The 10,997-nt window shown below is 38.1% G+C and overlaps 1 protein-coding gene across 1 annotated transcript in view; it reads left to right on the top strand.

Annotated features, from left to right (window-relative positions):
* The first annotated feature begins 6,152 nt into the window (after positions 1–6,152).
* LOC140512603 (sulfotransferase 1C1-like) overlaps positions 6,153–10,997 on the top strand; it is a 198,457-nt gene continuing 193,612 nt past the window's right edge. Inside the window, exons 1-2 of the mRNA XM_072621806.1 lie at positions 6,153–6,891; positions 7,383–7,661. The gene's annotated coding sequence lies outside the window, so the exon portion shown is untranslated. The remainder of the gene's footprint in view (positions 6,892–7,382; positions 7,662–10,997) is intronic.

Genomic DNA, 10,997 nt, shown 5'->3' with positions numbered 1-10,997 from the left:
CTTAATTATTCTCCCTGCCTAAAGTTCTTTCCAACTTGTGGATAAGGTGCTGAATTTGGAGTCAGGAAGATCTGGGTTCATGGTCTCCCTCAGATACTAGCAGTCTGGTCCTGGGTAGCTCTCTGCCCCTCTGTTCCTCAACGAGAGGGCTGTACTCACTGGCCTATGAAGCCCCTTACAATTCTAAATCTATATTCCATCTTGCACACAGATACCAGAATTTTCTTAGGTACAGATCTGACTATATTACTCCCCAGTTTAGTAAACTGCAGTGGCTCCCTGTTGCCTTAGGATGAAATAAAAATTCCTTTTTGAAATTTAAAGCCCTTTACACCTGGGTCCTAACCTATTCTCCCAGACTCATTATGCATTACTCCCAACAATCCTGCCTAACTGGTCTTCTCTCTGTTCCTTACACATGGCACTCCATCTTCTGTCTCTTTGTCTTTGCTCTGGCTGTCTCCCTTCTCTGGAATGTATTTCTTATTTACTTCTACCTCATAGGATTCCTTTCTTTCTTTAAGACACAATACATATAACACTTTTAAAAAGATTTTAAAAATTCTGATCTTAAACCAATAAAATAATAGAAAAGAAAAAAGATTGTATGTGAAACTGAATCTATTATATATTGATTGATTTTTCTTGCAATCATATGATGAATTCAACTTGTAACTTTCAATAAGTTGTGCATTTCTAATGAAAACTTTAGTGGTCTTTTCTTTTTCTTTTTTCTACTTTTTTTCAAATTGAGGGGAAAAAAGAAAAAAGGACCTCTTATGATGAATCCCACTTTCCACCTTGTACATGAAGCCTTACCTAATCTCCCAGGTCTTAGTAGCCTCCCTTACCTTTGTTTTTATGGTGTGTATAGTTGTGTGTGTGTGTACTTATGCATGTACAAATTATCGCATTCTATGGAATGGAAGTTTCTTGAGAGTAGGGGTCATTTCATTCTTTGTATTTGAATCCAAAAGGTCCAGCACACTACCTGGCTTATGCAGTAATAGACAATAAATATTTGTCAGTGTATTAACCAATTAGTATTAACTGCTACTTGTTGCTAGATGGGGCAATGGATAGAGTGCCATGCATATTGTTAGGAAAACTCATCTTCCTGAGTTCACATTTGACCTCAAATGCTTACTAGCTGTATGATCCTGTGCAGGTTATTTAACTGTTTGCCTCAGTTTCCTCATCTATATAATGTGCTGGAGAAGGAAATGGCAAATCACTCCCATATCTTTGCCAAGAAAGCCCAAAATGGGGTCATGAAAAGTGGGACTTGGCTGAATAACAACAAATACATTAGTTGCAAGGAGGAATTGGAAACTGTATCAATGAATTTTTCATGTTCTGTTACATTAAAATCCATTAGTTATCTGTGGCCCTGTTGATAAAGTAGTAGGCCTGGAGTCTGGAACACCTCAGTTTCAAACTTGTTCTGAGGTACTTACTAGTGTGATCTTGGGCAGGTCTCTTAACCTGTGTTTGCCTCAATTTCCTTATCTATAAAATGGGGAAAATAGTAGCACTGATATTCTAGGGTTGTTTTGAAGATCAAATGAAATCATTGTAAAATCCTTAGCATAGTGCCTGGTACATAGTAAGTATTATATAAATGTTATTATTATCTTTTACATGTAAATGATTTGGTAACATCATTATTGGTCATTTGGAAAATAACAATTCACTGATGCAGATATTTTTTTTTATTATTATTATTTTTTAATGTTTAACAATCACTGCCATACAATTGAGATTTTATTCCCCCCACACCTACCCCCCACTACCCCCCTCCCTCCCCACGACTGCATACAATTCTGTATAGGTTCTACATATACTTTCCTATTGAGTACATTTTCACTATAGTCATGCTATGTAGTCGGACTAAAATAAATGGAAGAAATCATATAACAAATCAAAACATGATACACAAAAACACACACACACACAAACATGATCTGCTACATTCTGCGAATGACTTCCATATTTCTTTCTCTGAGTGTGGAAGGCATTTTGCCTTAGAAAACTACCATTGGGATTTTTTTTTTAAAAGAAGTTCATGTGTTATTACGAAATTCCAAGTCTACCAGAAAAAACTCTCGCACACTGTGGTCGTTGCTGTGCACAAAGTTCTCCTGGTTCTGCTCCTTTCACTCAGCATCAGGTCATATAAGTCCTTCCAGGCCTCTCTGAAGTCTTCTTGTTTATCATTTCTTATGGCACAATAGTACTTCATTACATTCATATACCATAGTTTATTCAGCCATTCCCCAATTGATGGACATCTCCTTGACTTCCAGCTTTTGGCAACTACAAAGAGTGCTGCTATAAATATTTTTGTACATGTGGGACCCTTTCCCATTTTTATGATCTCTTGGGGATACAGTCCTAGTAGCGATATTGCTGGGTCAAAGGGTGTGCACATTTTTGTAGTCCTTTGGGCATAGTTCCAAATTGCTCTCCAGAATGGTTGGATGCGCTCGCAGCTCCACCAACAATGAATTAGTGTTCGAACTCTCCCACATCCTCTCCAGCATTTATCATTTTCTTGTTCTGTCATGTTTGCCAATCTTATAGGTGTGATGTGGTACCTCAGAGTTGTTTTGATTTTCATCTCTCTAATCAAAAGTGATTTAGAGCATTTTTTCATATGATTATAGATATCTTTAATTTCTTCCTCTGAAAATTGCCTGTTCATATCCTTTGACCATTTATCAATTGGGGAATGACTTGTATGATTATACATTTGAGTCAGTTCTCTATATATTCTAGAAATGAGGCCTTTATCCCCGAGCTTAGCTGTAAAAATTCTTTCCCAATTTACTACATCCCTCCGGATTTTGGTTGCATTGGGTTTGGTTGTGCAAAAATTTGCTGATGCAGATATTTCAAATGGTTATCATGTTTTATCACATGGAGTAAAAATGTTACATTTATTAATATCCACATTGATGTTATCAGAAACATCTTTAAGCATCAGAAAGCTGTCACACTCATGCTGGTGGATACAAATTGTCCAATGTTCTCATTTTCACTTGAAAGCTTGAATTTTTTCATAGGGAATAAATAGACATTTGTTTTTCCCTTGAAGTGACACATTCAATTTATTTTCCAGAAAATATCTGCTATATATCCATGTCTGAGTAACCATAGTTGGTCAGACATTCTTTCAAGCAAGAACAGTGTTCCATGGAAAAAGTGGCTGGTTCACCTCGCAACTCACATATACATGAAAGGCTTTTCCTTGAGACAATCTTCACACTTCCTTATTTGACCAAGTTCTAAGCTTTGCCTGCTTCAGCTACCTTCGTGTCTGCTGGAACATTGTTCAATTATTCTCATCTATCCATTCTGCCAGGGAAAGTCTTTGGGGTAGACACCCCCCTAATTCACAAGCCAGCTTGAGGCCAATTAGTTATCCTCAACCTGTTTTAACCTACTGGGGTATGGCCTCTATGCATGGTACAGCTCTTGGAGACACAGGTGAGAGTTGGGTGGCAAGTGGACACCAAAGGTGGATGAGCAGCCCTGAAAAGGGCCTGGCAAACCCTCACACCCGAGGTGGTAGTCCTCCCTGAACACAAACATCAAAGATTCCAGAGTCATTCATTGCATCACTGGCGATCACTGGTCATCTTGACTTTTGCTTTGCCACTGGACTTGATGACTCTGGAAGAGACAATGACTCTGATGACTTTGTACAACTCTGCCCCACTTAAATCTAATTCATGTGCAAGTCAAGACATTACTTAGTGATGTCACTGGTTCTCCTAGAAAATGAAGGATGAACAACATACTTCCATATGTAGCAGCAGTACATATGTGTACTTTCCATCTCATCAAAGAGAACAATAAAAAGACTTATACTCAAGGGTTGAAATTGAATAAAATTCGTATTTTTTTATTGGGGCAACTAGGTGGCAAAGTAGAGTGAGCACTGGATCTTTAGTCAGGAAGACCTAGGTTCAAATCTATCCTAAGATACTTCCTAGCTTTGCCACCCTGGGCAAGTCCCTTAACTGTGTTTACCTCAGTTTCCTCATCTGTAAAATGAGCTGGAGAAAATGACAAAATAGTATCTTTGCCAAAACAACCCCAAGTGTGGCCATGAAGATTAGGACATGACTGAAATGACTGAACAGCAGCAACATTGCTTCATCAAGAGCATCCTTGTTGCAAGTTTTTGGCGCTGAAAAATTTTGGTACCACTGTTTCAATTCATGGTAAGGAGACAGCAGTTTTACCCATCATTACTTTTGTATATAATGTCAACATGGTTGTTCAAGGATAAACCATCAGGTTCAAAAAAGATATTAAACACTTTGAATATTTTAGTATCATTTGTGTTTGCTGCCAAGCGTTCACATTAAAGGAAGATGTTCTTTGATTAGTTGGTGCTGTTACTGGATGAATACAAGCAAAATAGCAAGTTTTGCCGTGTCTGTAAATCTGTCCATTTGTAAGGCAAAAGTATAATTCTACAGGCAAGATGTTAACACATTCTTCATTTTAGTACGTTATATCTTTAATTCAGAGGCTTTATTGCCTCTGCAAAACTCCACTGTGTACTTATGTGAGGATCAGAGTGAAGAATTCAAATAACCTCTCGGTATTATTATGAGAATAGTTTTTACTTTTTGAAAGGGTCTCAGGGAGTCTGTATACCTTACTTTGGAAAACTTGATGTAGTACAAGTTTCTTCAGATTACAGATGGTAAAACTGAGACCTACATATGTTAAACAATTTTTCAAGGTCACACAACTAATTAATAAGTACTCAAAGTAGAAATAGATATGTGTATTATAAGCAAATGTAGTTATTGTTTTTGACAAGACATTTAAGCACATTCTTATTTAATAAAATTTAGTACATTTATATTGTTTTTTCACATAAATTTCATAATTTGCTGAATTAATCCATGTTACCAAAATAAGTTGAATAGATGCAGTCAATTTAAGATACTATGAATAAGAAAAATGAGTGACTAAATTCCATATCTTATAATTTTGATCACTATAAATACTTAGTGTGCCTTTTTAAAAAAAGTATTGATGAGGGCTGGAAGGGGTGTGTGAGATCCCCCACAAAGACCAGGGTACCAGGGGCAGATAGTTTGGAGAAGAATTCACAGACTCTAGCATTGTTGAAGTCAACGTAAAGATTTATTACGTTTTTCAGCAGGCAAGAGTTCTTATGGAACCTGCAACCTTAGAGGGATACAGGTAAAGTTTATATAGGATATTCTATAGTGAAGCATGTGCCAAATATGCTAACTAGGTGTTTTGGGGTGGGATTAGGGAGTGGTTAAGGAGTGGTCAGTTCTTAAAGGAACATGCACGTTTGGTATCTACTGTGCAGGTATTTTACCCAAAGTTCATCAGGAAATAGCCCAAGGTGGAGCTACCTGGAGGTGTGATTCTATGCCTGAAACATCACTAAGTCAACCAATGGTCAGGGCTGGCTCAGAAATACCACGTTGCTCTCATCAATGTCTTTTTAGACAAGATAAATGTGAGGGAGTATATATATGTCTAAGCCTAGGATACATATGATTGGTCAATGAGTAGTAAATGTCGTTATGACCCAGTACTCAGCCCATTAGGTCAGTACACAGCTGGTTCAAACTAATGAGATCTATAGGTGCAGCTGGCTACTACAGCATGAAGGGAGATAACCGTGGTTGCTAGGGGTGGGGAGAAACTGCCTGGGATAGTGTTTTGAGGCTAGGGAGAAATGTGATTTTTAAAGAGAAACGTGATTTTAGGATTGGGGCCCAAGCACCCTATCAGCTGTAGTCTAATGAATCTAACTGCTATATATAGGTACAGTTGATCTAAAGGGTCAGTGGTACGTTTAATACTAATGGTGCCCAGTCGTAATGCTTTGTAAGCATCACTGACCATCTCCTTAGTTAACTTGTGGGCTCAGGATCTTCTGCTGCTCTTGGCCCTTGTGGGGACCTTGGGAACTCTGTCTCATATTTCTGAAGCTCTCTGTTCTGTTTGTGAGTGTGTGTGGCATGTCTTCTGTGGCATTGCTAAAATAGCAGAAGGGCACATGAATACCATTTTCAGACTTGGATTTTGTTGTTAAGGCAGCTTTGATATTCTGATCCTGCTCTGTGAGGGCAGGATCTGTTCTGTGCTCCCCTGACAGGGTTCTCTGGTACCCTAAGGTGGTCTGTCACTGGTGGGAGCTCCCCAGTTTGGGGGGCCCAGGGACCAGCACTCCATTTCCTTTTACCCATTTAATATCAGATTAGCTTTGATAAAGACATCAGCGATATAGCCATAATAAGCACACAAACCCTTCCTTTAGAACCTCCGAGGTAGAATCCCCTCCTCCTCATGCCACCTACATTTGGGGGAAAGGACAGAGATTCTGCTCACAGCTTTACAGATTTACTACACCAAATTCAAGTCCAAACCCTCTCTTAGGGGCTTGACCTAGATGCCTGCACCATAGGGCTTTTCTGCTAGGCTGACTAAGATATCAATTCCTGTTCTGCTGGATCCCCATGACCTTTGCCTTTCACACATACGCACACACGCACGTGCACACACACACACACACACACACACACACACACACACAAACATGAATAAGAAGGCCAAAACGCCAGGGCTATTTCTTGAGGTTACATGACTTAAAGTGCAGGAGAAGGAGAAGGAAGTGGCTGTCGGGGTCCTCCCCCTGCTGTGAGTCAAGGAGTTCACCTTCAGGCAAGAATTCAGGAAAAACACCCTGAAGAGTACTCAGCCAGGCAGCTTTAAAGACATAGAGTTTTGGCTATGCAGCCAAGGGAAGAAGTTGATAGACCAGCTGCAGAATGTCCACAGTTCTCATCTCTCCAGTCCCTGAGAAGCAGATCCCCTAAAATATAGGTGGGTAAATGGGGGATCTTGACCCCGTTAGGCCAAGGTCTATTCAGTACTCACTTAGGGTGAGGTAGTTTTGAGAGAAGAAAGGAAGGGAAGCAAAAGGAAGGGAAGGGAGGAAAAGGAATGGAAAGGAAAGGAAAGGAAAGGAAAAGAATCTAGCCAGTAAAACCCAAGTTAACTGGGCATCTTCTGGCCATCCAAATTTACCTTCCTTTGGAGAGGAGAAGGAAAGGGAGGGGGAAACAGACAGGACAGGAGAAGCTGAGCTAGCTGGTTCCCTTCCTTTCCTTTCTTCTTTACTTTACTTTTAATTTACCATCCTTTCTCAAAACCTTAAACCTATTGCACTCTGAAGCTCACACACTGGAGGACACTAGGCCCCTACCTAAGGGCTCTCTTCTGGACCCTCCTGGTTTAAGAGTGATTATCAATAGTAACTGTTGCTGTTTCTCTCCTAGTCTGATGTCTTTTATTTTGTCTTTTCCTCATTAAAGGGGCCATCCCCCTGCTACTTCTTAAACAGTCCTATTTACTGAATGGGTGTTACCTCACCCTAAGTAAGTACCTGAATAGACCTTGACCTAAAGGGGCCAAGGTCCCCCATTGCATCTCCAGTCATCCTGATGAATATCTGGTCACTGGATTCAGATAACTCCAGTGATGCTGGTGACCTGCACAGCCCTCCCTCACTCAAAACAAAGTCAAGTGCAAGTCATGTCATCATTTCTCTGATGGCATGGTCTTCTTCAGCAACAAAGGACCGACACAACAAGGTAGGTAAAACATCTAGGTGTACGCTAAACCCCTATTACAGAAGTACAAAAATATGTATGAACCAATTATAATTTGGATGTTTACTTTTTGATATTTAAATTTATATTGTAATTTAGATTATTTACCATGTCTTAGAAATCCTTTTATGATATGTAGTTTTGGGGAATAATTAATGGATTAGAACTTGAGTATTTTTTTTTTTATTCTACCCCAATCAACTCTCATTCAGGATTTCCACTCTAGAGGGAGCTGTTTATCACCATTTAATAAGCCGTACATTTCAATTACACAAGCATATGTAGTCAATTTTTGCATACTATATTAGCTATATTATAGAATCATAGGACTTTCAAAGTAGAAGAGACCTTAGGGAATCACATAATTCAGCATCTTCATTTTATAAATAAGAAATTTTGGCTCAGTTCAAGTTAAGTGATTTGCCCAAAGGTTATGCATCAGGCTAGTACTGAGAAGTCCTGACACTAGGAACAGTATTCTTTTAATATGCCATTAAGCCATAGTCTCGTTAACAATGGGACCTGAAAGAGGTACTACACTGAATGCTGGTTGAGACAGGGCCCTGTATCACTTATTATAGAAGATTGGATAGAAGAATATAGTAAGTCTTTTGCAAGGTATCATATGAAAGGTGTAGTATTATCAGGTTTTTTTTCCTTTTGCTGAGACACAGTTTTTGGTAGTATATGGACTTTTTTCTTATTGATGTCTTCCTTGGGGTATAAGCCCAGTAATGAGGTCTCTGGCTTAAAGGGTATGGACACTTTAGTCACTTGCTTTGCATAATTGCAAATTGCTTTCCAAAAGGGTTGTATAACTTCAGAGCTTTACCAACAATGTATTAGTAGATTTATCTTTCCACAACCCCTCCAACATTGCCATTTTTGGGTCATTTTTTGCCAATCTGCAGGGTATGAGGTGAGAAATCTCAGGGTTATTTTGATTTGAATTTCTCATATTATTAGTGCTTTGTAGCATTTTTTCATGTGGTTGTGAATACTTTGCAGTTCTTCTGAGAATTGTTTATTGCATATCCTTTGAACACTTCTCTATTTAGGAATGGTGTGTGTACATGTATACATATACGTATACAAACATATACACACATATGTATATAGTGTATATATCTTGGATACCAAACCCTTAATAGAGAAATTCATACAAAGATTTCCCCCTCTCCCTATTAGACCACTTCCCTGCTTATGTAAGGTACATTTTATCTTATCTTTTGTAATAATCTCTATCTCTAGTTTGGTTAAGAATAAATGTCTTATTTAGAGTTGTAAGAGATATAGAATTTATTTCTCCTAATTTATTTTGGTAGCATTATATTTAATATTAATGTCATATCCATTAAGAATATGTTGTGGAGTGTGGTATAAAGTATTGTTCTAATCTTAATTTCTGCCAGGCTGCTTTCCAGTTTTTCTAGCAGTTTTTATCAAATAGAGAGTTTTTTCCCTAGGTCATTTATATTTCCACTTTATCAAACACCGGGTTATGACATTTATTGTTTTTGGATCTCCCTTGTTTAGTTTCTTCCACTGATTTCTATTCTTTAACCAATACCAGATGGTTCGATGAATGATGTTAGAGGATAGTTTGAAGTCGGAAAGTGCTGTTGCCCCTTTGTTTTCACTTCTTGTCATCATTTCCCAACTGCATCTTTTGTTTTTGTCCAAATGAATTTTGTTATTATTTCATCAAGTCTTATAAAGTAACTCCTGGGTAATTTGATAGCTATATTATTTAAAGTATAAATTTGTTTTGATAGTATTGTCATTTTTCTTATATTAATATGACTTTGCTGTGAGCCCTCAATATTTGTCTAAAGCTTTCTTTAAGGAGTGCTCTGTAATTGAATCTCTACAAGTATTTTGTGCAATTTGGGAGGTTGATCACCAGATATTTTATGCACTTGGTAGTTATTTGGAATAGAATTTCCCTTTCTATGATTGTTTCTTGTTTTTGTTATCATATAGGAATGCTATCAATATCTGAGGATTTATTTTGTAGCCTGCCACTTTCTTGAAGCTATTAATAGTCTCAATATCTTTGCTGATTTACTAGAATTTTCCAAGCAAACCATCATATCATCAGCAAACAGGGATAGTTTTATCTCTTCTTTACCTGTTTTTATTCCTTTCATCCTTTTTGCTATTGGTAGCATTTCTAGAACTATAGCAAAAATAGTGGCATCCTTGCTTCTTGATTCAATGGGAAGGGTTCTACTATATCTCCATTGCATGTGATACTTGTTTTAGAAAGATGCTTTTTATGATAGTAAAAAAAAAAGTTCCCTTTATGCCTATATTTTGTAAGGTTTTTTTTTTTTTAGTATAAAAGAATATTGAACTTTCTCAGAGGCATTTTCTGTAGCTACTGAGGTGATCATGTGGTCTTGGGATATCTTTCAGGCTGAGATTGGTGGATTTTTTCAATTTCTAAGGCTCAGAGTGGTAAAATTGAAATTTTGTTTGGTAAGTTTTTGGGTTTCTTTTTCCAATTGGTTGATTTTTCATAATTTCCTTGCTTTTCTTGTGTTACTCATTTCTTTTCCCAATTTTTCCCCAGCCTTTCTTATTTTATTTTTAAAGTCCTTTTTAAGTTCTTCCAAGAACTCTTTGGGCTTATGACCATTTTACATCTTTCTTTGAAACTTCGCAAGAAGTTGTTTTGTCTTCCAAGTTTGAACCCTGATCTTTTCTGTCACCATAATAGCTATTTATAGTTGGGTTCTTTTTCTTTTTACCCACTTTAAAAAACAATTTCTTGGTTGTTAACTTTATGTTAGGGTCAGGTTCTGCTTCTGGGGTATGGAGGATAATGTCTCAGATTTTAGGTTTTTTGTGTTATTTTCTGAGCTCTTGGTTCTTCCAGTATTCTATAATCCAAGACTAGATGTAGTCACTGCTCCCCTGGCTCACACCTTGGTCTGTAAGCGACCTCAGGTATTCCTTTCTGTACCTGAGCTATGACCAAGACTCCTAGCACTGATGTCCCAAATGCTCTTACTCCCTGCAGACCTTGAGGTGACCGTGTCAGCTTGCTCCACTGTCCTGGAACTGAAACAGCAACCTCTGCTCTCCTGTGAGTGACCACAACCAGCTGAGGCCCTCCCTTATGTTACCTATATATTGCTGCATCTAGCACCAGTGGTGGGTTTCCACAATCTTCCCCTAATCAGTCACTCAACTTCCACATTGTTCATGGGGTAAAAATTCCTGGAAGCAAAAGCCACCTGTGACATAGATGTTCCCAGGGCTAGTTTGTTGATTCTGTAGTATTTGCTGGAGGCATCTGAACTTCAGTCAGAT

Source organism: Notamacropus eugenii, chromosome 6 (genome assembly GCF_028372415.1).
Source record: "Notamacropus eugenii isolate mMacEug1 chromosome 6, mMacEug1.pri_v2, whole genome shotgun sequence".
In the NCBI taxonomy this organism is placed as follows: Eukaryota; Metazoa; Chordata; class Mammalia; order Diprotodontia; family Macropodidae; genus Notamacropus; species Notamacropus eugenii.
The sequence above is the reverse complement of the archived record's forward strand: the minus strand, read 5'-3'. Positions and strand labels throughout refer to the sequence as shown.